Raw genomic sequence first — 15,503 nt, 5'->3', positions numbered from 1 at the left:
GAACAAGCATATTTGGGAGGTCACTCAGGGACAGAAGAGACAATGCAAGAAACCTGCTCAACTTTCCTCAAGTGGCTCTGTCAAGAATTGCCATAGATACTCTGTACCTGAATCTGTAAGGTTTGCACCTGAATGAATGAACTGGAAATGTATCACCATCAGACTGTTGGTTTTTTTAAAGTCAGTGCTATATAGTGGACAATTTTAAATTAGCATGAGCTAAAAATAACTAACCTAGCCCCCCTAGCCCCCGTCGTTGTCCGGAAGAAGCTGTAATAGAAGCACGCATGCGCGCGACAGGCGCGCACACACCACAACGCGCGCATGCGTGCTTCTATTACAGCTTCTTCCGGGCAACGACGGGGGCAGGGGCGGCAGGGAGGAATGCTGCCGCCCCAAAAACTTCAATTTTAAACGCAGCGCCGGAGGGGGAAGAGCGGTGGGAGAGGTAAGTTCTACCCCCCGCCCTTAAAGGCAGACCCCCCCTCGGTGCCGGACCGCTGGACCGGTCTGTTTCCGAACCGGTTCGGAGGCCTCCAACATGGCCTCCGAACCGGTTCGTGCACATCCCTAATTATCAAGTGAGAACAAAGCTGTCCCATCACCACTTAAGAAACATTCATTGTGCAAGGCTCTACTCAACAGTGCTGAAAAGCAGCAAAATAAAATTTGCTGTTTAGATGAGATAGAAAATCGGCAGATACTTTTCATTTGTTTAAGGTTGGTGAACACACTTACCTGTGTGCACCAAGATTATTTAATTTGGTTAGATGTCACTGCGTCCATTGCATGAGAGAAAAGAGGAGGAAGAAATTAATTTTTATGAGTATGAAGGAATAACCATACAGCTCTCAGAGACTCTGAGTTAGTAGTCTCCTATGCAGACTGTCATAATGTTCAAACTGTGAAAAGTGTTAGACTTCAGAGGGTTTAGATTATCTATTCCACCTGCTGTAGAAGTGCACAAGTAAGAAGAACACTACTAATTAATATTGTCTGGGGACATGGAGTTCTAAGTAAAATAGTTTATGTAGGAAATACATCAGATAGATAAAAAGCTTATGTGCCTAGCTGCTCACTACATCAGGAGAAGGGGAGGAAGAAGATGGAAGTCTGTCTCTCAGGTGAGAGAATGAAACCTGAGACTATCATACTAACAAAGGGGAAGCAAAATAGAGACAGCTTGGTCAGAGAGAGGATTCCCTTGCTCACTATCTCTACCACAATGCCACTAGTGGTCAGTAGGGTTTCTGGTGCTAAGAGTTGATGCCTTCAGGAGTTGCATGTCCAACAAAAAGTACCAAATGATTCATTAACTGGTCAAATTGGATGGTTCTTGGGGACAATTACTTTTCAAGTGGATGGAAGAAGGATGGGCCTGCAACAGCAGAGAGCAGATAGTATTTTCGTAGGCTGATACATCACTTCTTCTGTGACAAATTTTGAAGTGCGATTACCTGTTGAACAAATAATAAATCAATATTAGTGATGCTTGTAATCCAAATGGATTTTCTTCTTTTTTACTTATTTTGTTGGTATTAGTGTATATCTTATTTGAAAATACTGTGGAGGAGCCCATTTTGAACTTAGGGTGTAAGCGGACTTCATCTGTGCTTGCTTTTCTGCTTTCTTTTCCCTCAGAGTAGTTTTACACAGATTCCTTAAGAAGTTGGTGTTGCCACTTATACAGAATTCACTATCTCAGAAGTTCATTGTAGACTTCAGGGATTGATGAAGAGGAACCCATTAATGAATTTGTCTATATGTTTGGATTGAACTAGGCACATCCTAGAGATCTGGGGTTGAGGCAGGAAGTAGGAAGGGGAAATTCTTTCCCACAGACACATTATATCATGTGTAAGTGTTTGAGCTGATCCTTCAAAATCAACAACAGTGGAAGGCAATGCGAGTCTTTTTCGGTGTGAATAGATTATCTAATGTGTATATGGTAGGAAACTTTCACATTGCTAGAATTCTTTCTTAAATGCTTGCTTGAGAGTAAAAGTTAAGCATGGGTATACGACAGAACTCAGCTGGCTTCAGGAACAAGTAGAGGGGCATAGATTATGGAGCAGACATGCAACATTCCAGAGGTGCCAGGGGCAGGTATGTAGTCAGCTCAGGCAGAAGGTTGTGTTCTGACAGTCCAAGGCAAGGAACAAGGAAATTGCTGTCAGTACTCAGAAATTAGTTGCTCAGACTGAGGGACCAAGCCTAAAGCAGCTGTTATATAAGGCCAGCCTGGCTGCTTTTGGTGCCCCAGATCACCTGGCCTGGCTGGGGTGATATGAGGGACACACATACTGGAGTATATTATATGTTATCTTACACTGAAATTCATCCCTGATGATGTTACCATTGCCAGCCTTCAAGAACCTCTGAACCAGGCATCTCTGTGACTCCTTGTCTCCTGCACTGGGCCTCTCCGCCCCCTTATCTGGTCCCTCTATCTCCCTTGAACCTTCTTAATTTTCCCAAGCTCTTCTCAGTCCTGGCCATTGTTGGGCATCCTATATACTATGAACCCATCCAAATAAGCTCTCTCTTGTTACTTTCTGCTATCTCCCTTGGACCCACTATGTCCAAACCCTGCCCTTGTGGAGCTTTGGCCCTGTGAGCTCTTCAAGCCCACTGACTGATTGATTGATTGATAAAATGCTGTCAAGTTGGTGTCGACTCTTAGCGACCGCATAGATAGATTCTCTTCAGGATGATCTGTCTTCAACTTGGCCTTTAAGGTCTCTCTGGGGTACATTCATTGCTGTCATAATCAAGTCCATCCACCTTGCTTCTGGTCATCCTGTTCTTCTCTTTCCTTCAACTTTTCCCATCATTATGGCATTCCCAGCATAGCTCTTGAAAAGGCCTTGCATTCCCTGGATGTCAGAAAGGTTATTCTATTCTACCTATCAAGAATGAAAACTATTAGAAAGACACAAAAATTGTTCATATGCTACAAGGGAAGATCTATGGGTCAGGCCTTGTCAAGACAAAGGCTATCCCGCTGGCTAGTAGAGTCAATCCTAACGGCTTATAAGTAACAAAAAGGACAGCTGCCTGTGTCTATCAAGGCACATTCAACTAGAGTTTACAGTGCCTCAGCGGCACATTTATCTGGCATATCATTTCAAGACATTTGTAGGGCTTCAACCTGGTCCTCAGAACAGCCCTTCATGAGCACTGTGCCATTGACTTGCGTTCTACAGCAGAGACGAATTTGGGGAGAGGTGTTCTCAAAAGGGTGTTACAGTGACACTACTGTTCCCTCCTAAAGGAGCTAACTAAATACCCATTCTAATGGATTCAATGGATCACACCCCAGATAAACAGGTTGCTCACCTGCAACTGATGATCTGGTAGTGATCCATTGACATCCATTACCCTCCCTAACCTCCCGTCTGCAGTAGTGTTTGTCTGCTACGTAGAACTCCAAAGATGTTTGACTGCTCTGTCGGTCTCCAAGGAACTGAAGTGCTGGAGCTTCCTCTCTCCTGAAATAACCACATGGTCACATGGGGTGGGGTGCAAGCTCTGAGAGGAGCTGTGGTACTCCACACTGAGAGGCTTCAGTGCAGGAGCAGAACTCATTCTAATGGATGTCAGCGGATCACTACCAGATCATCAGTCAGAGGTGAGTAACCTGTTTTTCTTGCAAGTAGGGAATATCTGTTCTACAGTATCTTGGATGTTGATGTCCCTGCTGTACAGATTTTCAGTATACTCCTTCCATCTCTGTTTGATCTCTGAATCAGTTACTATCAGTCCTTTGGCATCCCTTAATATACCAATTCGAGGTTGGAACCTCCTTCCAAGTTCAAAGGTCTTTTGAAAAACTTTCCTTGTGCTTTAGCCTTTAGGCCAGGCTAAAGGAGCTGTCAAGTCGTTGTTGACTCCAAGTGACCACACAGATTATCTCCAGGATGATCAGTCCAACTTGGCCTTTAAGGTCTCAAAGTGGTGCATTCATTGCTGTCGTTATCGAGTCCATCCAACTTGATGCTGGTCATCCTCCTCTTCTCTTTCCTTCAACTTTCCCCAGCATTATGGGACTTCTCAAGGGAGCTGGGTTTTCGCATAATATGCTCAAAGTATGCTAGTTTGAGCCTGGTCATTTCTGCCTTGAGTGAAAATTCTGGATTGATTTGTTTTATGATCTATTTGCTTGTTTTCCTGGCTGTCCATGGTATCCTCAAAAGTCTTCTCCAGCACCAAAGTTCATAAGTGTCAATACGTTTTCTATCTTGCTTCTTCAAAGTCCAGCTTTTGCATCCATAGTGTCACGGAAAAGATCACTGTCTGAATGATGGGCTAAATTCCTACAATTCCTCGCCAGGTCATTAACCCCCTTATTAGGCTAGACCTATTAGTCATATGTTAGTAAAATCCTTCCCAGGAAGTGCAGCTCTCCATAGAAGAGAGCATAGGTAGAATGTGAGTAGAGTGGCTGTGTGAAACTGCCCAACAGTTTCTCTCTCTAGTCATAACAAAGATAGCAACTTACATTTCTTTCCAACAGGTTGTTTCAGGTTGGGTTCAGTGAAGCAGCATCATTTGAGACAGAATAAATACTAAAGTCAAGAAAGGTAGAAAGGGTGAGAAAATCTGGTGCTGCTGCTTGTGGCATCACTCTTGTAGGCCTGTGGAAAAGGTGGTACACCAGTGATTGTCACTATTTTTCAAGCAGGGGCCACTTTGACAAAAAACAAACACCTTCAATGTGAGAGCCATTTCCCACTGTGCTGACCTCCTCACAGTTCTGTATTTTTCTCAGTAGTAGGAGAGTCCATTAAGTGAGAAAGAGCCCTCTCTTAAGAGCTCTAGGGGGAAAGCACTGGGAAGGACTACACTTCGCAGCACTCTTGTGCACATCTTCCAAGATGATGCAGGGGCTCAAAAGTGTTCCATTTCTCTTCAAGGAGCCCCATTACCACTAGGCAAAATGCAGTATTGCGCAGTGGGAACAATCACCTCCACACAGTGCCAGGAAGACTGTGAAAAGTATTCAGCTTTGGCTGAAGCTTCACACAGACTAGGGATATGCATGGAATGGGATTTGTGTTCCGTTCCAAGCTCAGAACTGAACACAAATCCCTGGAATATTCCATTCTGATTTTTTCAATGGAGTGAGCTCGGAACGTTCCAAGCATCATTTTGGCAGGCTGTTTTTCCTTGCTTCCTCTTTTTGGCACTAGCTTGTGATCTCCTTGCTTCTTGGTTAGCTTATTATCATACAAATCAAGTTGATCTGTATGATAACAAGCCAACCAAGAAGCAAGGAGATTGCAAACCAGTGCCAAAAACAGGAAGCAATGGAAAAACAGCCCACCAAAATGGCACTCAGAATGTTCCAACTCAGAACATCCTGACTCGGAACAGGACCGTTCTGTTCCAAGCTTGAAACAGGCCCTTCATTTGAAGGGTGTTCTGGTTCAAGCTCAGAAGACCCAATCAAGTTGGAATGTTCTGAGCTCAGAACATTCTGCACATCCCTAACACAGACCCAATAAACAATTAGTCAGGGAGCCACTTTTAGGGTTGACGTGGGTCGCTCCTGGCCTCCGGGCTTTACAATGAATAACACTGTGATACGCCATCACTGAGATTTGGAAGAGCCAGACTAAAACCAAATGCCTACATTTACAAGCAAAACAGATATTTTAGTGACTGCCCTATATCCTCAAGCAAGCAGAAATTAACTTGCTCCAGAGTTCTAGAATGTGGTTTAAATGCTGATCGCATTCTCCTTGTTGACTTGGTAACTGCCTGAGGTTACCTTGATATGCAGGTCCTTGATGAATAGCCGCTAATAAAGCACAACTGGAGGGCAGCTTCTCTTCCAGTGAAAATATTTAGAGTTCCTAACTCCCAGGCTAGACTTTGTTTCGAGCTGTCTTGCTTGTTTTATTTCTTAAGGTCTCTAAAGAATCTGTTGGCTTTAAAAGCTGTTTACATTCTCTGCACTCATAAAGAAAGATTAGCCGTCATGTACTCTTGGTTAGGGAGTATCTAACAGTGACTGCTGCTGAGCCAACACTGGCTAGGCATGACTTCCTCTGAGTAGCTGCAGGAATGAATTAAAACAAGCACAGCCAAAGATATTGCATGAAAGACTCAAATACCAGCAAACTGAAGAAAGCTCTGTTCTGTGTGCAGGTTTCAGTGCCACTATGTATGTATGTTTAGTGTGTGCAGCTGCTGCTAAAGATGCAGGTGTGTGTGTTTTTTTACTGTTGATTAAAAAGTAAGAAAGGGAAAGAGCTTCAAGAAGGTAAGAGAAATATCTCCTGTATCTATGGGAGTTTTAATGTTTGGCTTTTGTACAGAAGGCTCAGTGAATTTATAGGAAGGGAAGGGAAGGGAAGCCATTGACCAAGTTTGCATTGGGAAAGGTTTCTAGCAATGTGTTTTCTTCCAGAGAAAGGCAGTTGATTACCAAGAGAGATAAGTCTGTGACTATAAAGGGGCTTGTGCTTTTAAGCAAGTTGTTTTTTGTGTGAGAATGTTCCCCCTGTGTCTTATGCGGCTGACTGGTAGAAATGGAGAGCAAGCAAGCAAACCTCCCTGTTGCACTAAAAGGTCACACAAGGCTGTAATGCATCACTACCTGGGTTTTCTAGAGGAAACCCTCTGTATTGTGCCTGCTTCACTGAAGCATTTGTTCCTCTATACACAGTTTGGAAAGGGGTTTGGAGGAGGGGAAGTGGGGAGAGTGGAAAATTATTTCCATTGTTTGTCAGGCAATTGTGCGTCTTTTTTTAAAAAAAAGGTTGTATTGCTTTGCTTGCAGTATACTGTTGTGGGGGGGGGGGTGAGATAAAAAGCACAAAAGTTGAAAGAGGTTATCTTCTGAATACGCCTCTTTTATGCAAGCTCCCACAAGCTAGAATGAATTGTGCAATCCCTCTGACAAAACCTGATGGTGCACATTTGTTGAGTCTGGAATCATGTGCCCACTGGCAGATGGAGCAGTTTACTGTTAAAAAGATGAAGAAAGAAAGAAATAACAGGGTTGACTTGAGCTTGACCTTATGAAAGATGAAGGTTTTGGCTTCCTTTTTAAAGGTGCTTCAGGTTCAGTCCGGCAGCATGCTGTGCATCCTCCGCATTCATTTGTATGGGAGCGGAATAGTACTGTTTTGGAACCTTAGTACTGTAATAGTAATTGTAACCTTATAAATACATAAAGTGGGGCTTAAAAGTATCCTAATCATAGATAATTCTGCTTTGGTGGCATTTAGTTCAGAGTTAAGATGTAAGAACCCAAATCCTATCTAAACATCACAAAGGAGAAAATAAGGTAAACCATTGGTGTGGTAAAGAGTTTTGTTACAGAGACCATGAGGCTATTCACACGGGCGGAGGAAACCAGGCTAAGGGAGACCAGCCCGGTTTCTCCTGCACGTGTGAACCACATGTGGCTCCTGGCGGTTAGCCCACTTAATTGTCCCCCCCTTAAATGAGGTTAGCAGAGTGAGCACTCTGCTAACACTGTTTAATTGATTATCAGTTGCCAAGGCACGGCTCTGTGCCACAGTGACTTGCAGGTAGACCCTCAACCGGGAGGCAACAGTAAGCCTCCCGGCCTCAGGGGGGTCTACCCAGAATGCTCCACGTATTCGTGCGGGGCATCCTGGGACTTCCGGGGGCCAAGTGGCCCCCCCAGTCTCCGTTCCCCCTACCGGCTCCGTCACGGAGCCAGTAGTCATGTGGGCGGCTGAGCTGGCTGCCCGGGGCTAGACTGATGATCATCTGCGGGGAGAGCGGGCTTGACTCACTCTCCCCGTAGAACTGTATTAGGCTCTACACACCGAACGTGTGTAGAGCCTCCATATTTATTTCTTATTGGAGTTCTCTAGAAACAGTCTGGACTTCCCATGGGAAACTGTTGAGAAGGCATTTGTAACCAGATGTGAGAATGCAACAAATCTTTGTAAAACTGGAACAAAAGAAAGATTCCTTGAAATCCGGTGCTTCTCTCTACAGAGCAGAGTAATGGGATAGGTTGGAATTTTAATTATGTACAGTGGATGAATTTATTAAGTGAAATATATGGCAATTTCATTAAAGTGGTAGAATTGTACAAATGAAATTAGTACTTTGCTCAGGAATGTATTTAAGGATGGAGCACATGATCAGCAGGTACGAAGCACAGTGCTTAGTGAATTCGTTCTAGAGCCTAATCTAACGAGGAACAAAAATAACATGTTTCTCTTAAATCCATGTCATACCTTGGAGGGGACTGTGAGGGGTCAACAGCAATACAAGAGCATAAGGTGCTCTTGTATTGTTGTTGAAGCCATCTCATCTGACATTGATCCTCTATTTCATTTGACTGTGGGGGGTCACCCTATTTTGCTGCCACCACTCAGATCTGGTCTGGCAGGATCTGAGACTAACTCTCACTTCTCCCCACTCTTGTCTGTGTAGTAGGGTGTGAGTTTCTCTTCAGGTCTTGTGGGAGAGGAAATAAAACATACTTACATATTTATTTTTATTTATTTTATTTATTTATTCGATTTCTATACTGCCCTTCCAAAAATGGCTCAGGGCGGTTTACACAGACAAATAATAAATAAATAAGATGGATCCCTGTCCCCAAAGGGCTCACAATCTAAAAAGAAACATAAGATAGACTCCAGCAACAGTCACTGGAGGTACTGTGCTGGGGGTGGACAGGGCCAGTTACTCTCCCCCTGCTAAACAAAGAGAATCACCACGTTACAAGGTGCCTCTTTGCCAAGTTAGCAGGGGATATTAGGATTATTCCTTTTTGAAACTATAATAACAAGGTTTATTGTTTTAACACAGGCTTTTAAAAGTGTGATGGTTAGGTTACAAGGTTTTAGATAAGCATAGTGGTCTCAGAGTGATGTCAGAATTCTTATAATTTACAGCAGTGCAGGTTTCCCCCAGATATAACGCAGTTAAGGTTCTCACTTTTTCTTTTTCTGTTCTCCACATGGGGATTAGGTGCCTAGCTTGATCCCTTTGTTCCTGACTTGCCTCCCTTCTCAATAGTTTAACGTCTGTTTGTGAACAGGCAATAGGCTGGAGCAGATTTACCTTCTGCCTCTCCTTAAGCCTCACTTCTTCAGAGAAGTTCCTCCTGTTCACTACTCCACTCTTGATCCAAGCCTCCAGCTCACCCACTCCCCTCTTCACTGTCAGACTGTCATCCAACTGATTTCTAACTATCACCTTTCTCTCTCACTCTAACTGCCTGCCTCCTGCTTTAGAATATAAAGTTCTAAGCAAGGTTTATTTGTCCTTCCTGAAGGGCTCTTACTATTGCTTCTACTATCAATCAACCTCAAAGACTTACACATTGTATAAACATAATTTTTAAACACATATTAATAACACAGTAAGTAAATTTAACAACTAATACTAAAAAAAAATGCAAACCATCCCAGCGACCAAAACCTCTTCCCTGCAGGATTAGGCAGTAGGGCAGACAAGGCTGTTGAGTTCTTTCCACATAAGAGAGTCAGGCTAAGGGACAAGAGGTGGATGCATAGACAGGAGGCTCAGCAAATCTCAGTTCCAAGAAAGCAGTCTGAATGTGTGGGATGAGGCAGAGAGGAGTAAGTTTAGGACTGGCAAGAGTGAGGATCAGTGAGAAGTTGGGCAAGGCTGGGGAATGAAGTGCGAATAAGCTGAGATCAGATATTGAATCTGAGCTGCACACCATAGGGTCAGGTTACTACAACTTGTGAACCACCAATCTGAATACAGCCCAGCCTGTTATGGTGGCCCTGCAGGGGCTCAATGAACATCCTGCTTTGGCTGCCTGCTTAGGATGCAAAAGCAAGGGGGTTGTCAAAATACATGGCTCCTGACTGTGTTTATCTTAGTGGTCCACAAGTTGTGCAGGCCTGTAGTTGCTGCTTGGTTGTCCAGGTAACATTGATTGATTGATTGATTGATTGATTGATTGAAAATATTTATACCCCACCCCTCCAGTACACTACTGCTCAGGGAGGCTCACAACAATAAACCAGCCATTAGAAAGCTTATATAGGAACAGGAGAGCAGAGATCAGTCACACAGGGGGAAAGTGGAGCGAAGCAGAGGGATTGAGGAAACTGTCTGGGACCTGCCGCATCTGTGTTTTTCGAGTAGCTTGGGGAGCAAAATTCCTGTTGAGTTCTCAGAAGATCCCTGGTTCAATGCATCTCAGAGCTTTAGATTCTGTCAGTTTATCACATTTGGATGAAAATGTGGGCAGTAGATCCCTTGAGACCCCAGAAGTCCCAGGCAGTGTCCCTCGATGAGCAGTTTAGCAGGAAAGAGGAGGAGTCCTGCCTGCCAGATTGTGCCCTGAGGAGTTGGAGCCAGCCACAAATGGTTCCACTGTGGGTTTCCATGAGGCATGGGACATTTTGAGACAAAGAGCTGCCAATACCTAGGGAATGATGAAGGGTCATGAATATTGCTCAAGAAGTTTCTCAAAAGGCATAAGAGACAGGGCATGTCCAGGACACTTCCCCTGGCCTTTCTTGACCTCTCTAGAGATGAAATCTGCTAGAGATCAGGCTCAGGATAGTTTTGCCCCAAATGCACTGTAGGTACAGAGAGTTGAGCAAAAGCACATGCTTCAGGTCAGAAGCTAATAATATGTTCCTTGCCTCATGGTAGATTATCAGCAAGGGAAATTTTTTTTTCTTTTGGCATGCAAAAGTGTATTGCCAACAACTAGGGAAGTTAGACAAATACTGTTGATCTCATAGGAATTTTGACAATGATGTATTGTGTTAAGCAATCCAAGAGTGTTAATAAATTACTGTGGATTACTCTGCTGTCTGTCAAAAGTCATTACTTTCCCCTGCTATCATGCAGTGAAAACCAACTTTTAAAAACCTGTAGCAAGACTTCGAAGACTAAAAATGTTTATTATACCCATGGATTGCCTAAAAATATATGTGAATCCAGGTCTTTTCTTGTTTAGTTCACAGTGTGAGTGTTCTGCTAAATAACCTTTATCATCCTGATGTCTTGGCACTGCTTCACACATTACATTTCCAAGTACGCCCATAAAATGTTTTATGTGTCCATGTAAAAATGCAATGTGTGAATGTGCAATGTGTGCAGTTGCCACTTTTTCATGTCAGAGTTTCTGTGGCCCTTAAAAGCTGCATGACTGGCAGAAATGCAACACACTTTCCCTCACCACTACATTTCTATCCTGTGAAAAGCTGTGGCTGTTACATTCCTGCCCGTGGTGCTGTTTTTAAATAGCTGCAGTGTTTCCAAGCAGAGAAATGCATTGATGGGGAACTGAATTTCTGCAGCTTTTAAAGGCACAGGACTCTGCCAGGGGGGAAAGGTGGCAAGCGTTAAATGTACAGGTATGTTGCCCAATATGTTTCCAGGCAAAATACAAAGTGCTGGTTATTACCTTTAAAGTCCTGAATGGCTTGGGTCCAAGATATCTTAGAGAGCACCTTCTTCTACAGGATCCCCACCGCACATTAAGGTCATCTGAGGAGGTCCATTTCCAGTCACCACCGGTTTGTTTGGTGGCGACTCAGAGGCGGGCCTTCTCTGTAGCTGCTCCAGGGCTGTGGAATGCACTCCCAGCAGAAATTCATAATTTTAATTCCTTACTGACCTTCAAGAGAGCCCTTAAAACCCATCTGTTTGGCCTGGCCTTTCAGGGTTTTTAATTAGTTTTGATTGTTTTAATGCTAACCTGGTTTTCAGGGTTTTAATTGTTCTGATAGTTTAATTGTTTTTTAAGATGTTTTAATTGTTCATCGGTGTTTATATTTATATTTTTGTTTTAATTGTTGTTGGTTTTAATGGTTTCTTTTTTAATTGTAAACCGCCCTGAACTATTTCAGAAGGGCGGTATAAAAATCAAATAAATAAATAAATAAATATTTTTAATTGTCTGACATCCCATCCAACACCGTACAACAGAGGCTGGCAATTAGACGAAGGTTGTGCCATTGTGCAAGCGTGAAGGGCAATTTTAATGAAGTCCTTTCTCTGAAGTCCACTGTGCCTTCCAAAAATATGCCCTCAAAGGTTATTTAGGAAGCATAGTAGGCTTCTAAGGGAAGGGAGGAGAGTTGAAAATCACACTCCCTCCTTGTACAATGGTGCAGCTTTAGCCTGGATGTTAGTCTCTGTTGCACCAGCACAGTGTTGGTCTGGGTGTCAATCATTTCAAAATATGTATGTATTACTTTTCAACAAAAATGTTCTCAAAATGGTCTGCATAGCAAAAAGTAAGAGGAAAAGATGCATGTAAAATGACCACTTCAACTCAAGCTGAAAATAGTTACAATTTCCTGGCACAGTGTCCACATCGTGGGTTTGCCAGTATGGACAAGTTCCTATATGGCTGGGATCCATCAGTTGCTCTATAGTAGGGAATGGAATCTGACTTTGGGCATGTGCACCCTCCCTTACCGTATGTGTAACCTGTAGTGAGGCTAGGGGCCCTGCTGGTTGAGTTCACTGCACTTAAAATCCTGTTCATGTTACAGGTTTTATGTGCAGTGGAAAAGGATGTGTGTGCTCACAGCATGAGTAATCTATGCACCTGGGACATATGCGAACTGACCCTATGTTATGAGTAAAGTTACCTTTGTAATTATTCATGTAGACATTGCATTTATTCTTAAAAATCTTTGAATCTTGAAAACACTTCCCATGAATGGAATTTGTACTGTGAAATACCTCCAGTGCATTTTATAGAACTATTAAATTGATTGTCATGAAAATATATATAGCCATAACTCTGAAGCATGTCTGAATGGTTCTGATGAGCATTAGTGCTTAGTAATGTAATTATACTAACAGATGAACAAAGCCATCAAAAGTTCTTTGCCATTAACACTCCGCAGGCCTAAGTATTTCACAATAAAAAAACTTGCAGCAAGTAATTATATTTTTAGTACGTTTAATTGTCATCAGATCTCCAGGCTTGCAGCTTTTTAATGGTCTAATACAGAGATAAAGCAAATGGTTGAAAGAATGTCTCCACTTTCAGGGAGTCGCAAATAAGTGCCAACTCTTGTGTGGTATCAACTTTCTCAAATGAATGGTTGCCCCAGATTCAGCTGAAAGAACCCGTGGAGAGTGTGCCAACCATTCAATTTGTGCTTTTTAAAGCTATTTTTAAAAACCCTCTCTGGACCCCCAAAGTACAGTATGATAGACTCCAGTCCAGTTTGTAAAGAAGTGACTTTGTTAGAAGGACTTGGATGGAGAATTATTGAGAATTATTCAGTACATATACTGGTATTTCTTTTAAGTGTGGAAGCAAGTATGCTTAAAGCCTGATCCTGTGCTTGTTTTCTTACAAGTAAATTGCCACTAAATTTAGTGGGATTTGTTCCTGGGTAACTGTAGCCTTAAGTGCAATGATTTAAGGCATGGCTGCAAAACATATGGCCCGTGGACACATTTTCAGCAGCCCGCAGTGGAAGTAGACCTCCTGTGGGTGAGCAACAGGAACAGTGATGAGGTGGTGCGCTGCTGCAGGTGCAATTCCACTCACCTCCTGCCACTGATTGCCCTGGCCAACAAAGGGTGTCCTTGGTGCTTTGGTATGTTTTGGTAGTTTGTTGGTTCAATAAAAAAATCTTGTCCTAAAAAACAAACAAACACCTTGTTGTCCTAAGAAACTAAGCCATTGGGGAGCTGCTGTTTCACTATGGGAGTCAGGGTGCCACTTGCCTCCCTCTGCTTACCTCCTTACAGCTCCCACGACCCTCTGCCTGGGCCAGGAGCTAACTGAGAATGAGGGCACGCATGCACCCTATGTCTCCACCAGGGCCTTCATTCTCAGTCTGCTCCTGTGCCCGAAGAAGGCGGAGGGGCTTGGGTCTGGGTGGGCAGGTGGCAGGAGCAGTGGCGAGCAGAAGCACTGCTCACTTCCCCTGCCACTCTCCCGGGCTCCCTAACCTTGGCTGTGATGTATACACAGGGCGCACGCACACCTTAATTCTCAGTTAGCTCCCAGCCCTGACAGAGACAGAGTGGCAAGGGACCTGGAGGAAGTGAGTGGGGAAGGCAGACGGTGCCCCTACTCCCACAGCAGCATAGCATCTCCCCAATGGCTTAGGGCACCCTTGGTTAGCCAAGGCGAGTGACAGCAGGATCCAAGCGGCACCACACCTGCAGCAGTACCCTGCCTTGTCACCGTTCCTGCTGCCTGCTCACAGGGGGTAGAGAGATGAGCCAGGGACTGTTAAATGACAGTTAAATAATTTTAATTACATTCATTTTGATGAATTTCATTATAATTTGATTTAGTTTACTTAATTTATTCAATTCACTAATTAATTGATTTAACATTTATTTAATAGTCAGTGCCCTAAATTTTGGGCCTAAAAATTGACCTCGGCCCCCGCACACCAAGTCAAGGTTGGTTTTGGCCCACTGGTGCATTTTAGTTGTGCACCCCTTATTTAAAGGCACAATCCAGTGAAAGCGAAGCACTTTTACATTCCAATAGGAGAGTGTTAAGCACCTCTTAAATCTTTCCCATTAAAATCAATGGGTCTTAAAAGTGCTTAACTGGACTGTGTCTTAAATTTTATTCCAATATGGACATCAAATAAATAATCTCTGCTAAAATAATCCCCTTAAATGTTCTGCTCCTCGTCCTAGCAGTTTGTTGTTTTTTATCCATACCTGTGGCTCCACAGATCCCTTTAGACAGGGGCATGTATTCCACTGAAGGTCAGTAGGACTAGGCACTGTTAATCCTTTGCTAAAAGTAAAGGTAAAATGTGCTGTTGAGTCAATGTTGACTCCTGGCCACCACAGAGCCCTGTGGTTGTCTTTCGTAGAATACAGGAGGGGTATTTCGTAATACAGTCTTTTGTAGAATACTGCCATGGGCTAAATTACAGCAGTACTCTGCTGATTTGGCTGTGTTGTGCTGGTTAGCAACAAAGAGACATGAAATCTGGTGCAATGAAGCTCTACTCTGCCCTTAACCACTTGAGGGAGGGAGGGAGGGAGAACACAGGAGCCCTGTTGTTTTCTGCATGCCCCAGCCAAGCTATTGCTGAGGCAGCTTGTGAGGAACATGTAAGGTAAATTTTGCTGCTTCTGTTGCACAGAGCTTGGCCTTGGAGAAACACATAGAGGCGGTTCCCACGATCAGTGGGAGCCACCTGGGGAGGGTTTTTGGGGAGAGTGGGCTTAGCCTGCTCTCCCCGCAGACGAGCAGACAGTCTGCTCTGGGCAGCTGCGGTGGCCGCCCACACAACTGCTGCGTGGCCTCCGGAACCTCCAGCATGCCCTGTGCAAGCGCACAGGGCATGTTGGAGAGACCCCCGAGCTGGGAGGCTGCTTTTCAGCCTCCCGGTCGGGGTCTCCTCATGAGTAGCCGAGGCGCGGAGCCGTACAACAGCAAACTCACAAGCTGAAAAACTGGGCTTAACTGCCAGGCTATTTAAGCAGGTGACCCGCTTAAGAACCACCGGGCTCGCAGCCAAGCCCAATGGTTCTTACGATGGGAGGAAATCGGGCTAGCCTCC

The 15,503-nt window shown here is 43.9% G+C and overlaps 1 protein-coding gene and 1 long non-coding RNA gene across 2 annotated transcripts in view; one reads left to right on the top strand and one right to left on the bottom strand.

Annotated features, from left to right (window-relative positions):
• The window catches only part of MYO10 (myosin X), a 262,859-nt gene that overhangs the window by 183,381 nt on the left and 63,975 nt on the right, over positions 1-15,503 (top strand). The window lies entirely within an intron of this gene.
• LOC128323585 (uncharacterized) lies at positions 1,329-5,870 on the bottom strand. Its single transcript, XR_008306361.1, has 3 exons — positions 5,774-5,870; positions 4,502-4,637; positions 1,329-1,457 (listed from the first exon to the last, which is right to left on the bottom strand). It is a non-coding gene; the product is annotated as an uncharacterized LOC128323585 (long non-coding RNA).

The sequence above is a fragment of the Hemicordylus capensis genome, chromosome 4, assembly GCF_027244095.1.
Source record: "Hemicordylus capensis ecotype Gifberg chromosome 4, rHemCap1.1.pri, whole genome shotgun sequence".
Classification (NCBI taxonomy): Eukaryota; Metazoa; Chordata; class Lepidosauria; order Squamata; family Cordylidae; genus Hemicordylus; species Hemicordylus capensis.
Note: the sequence above shows the minus strand (reverse complement) of the source record. Positions and strands in the feature narration are given on the sequence as shown.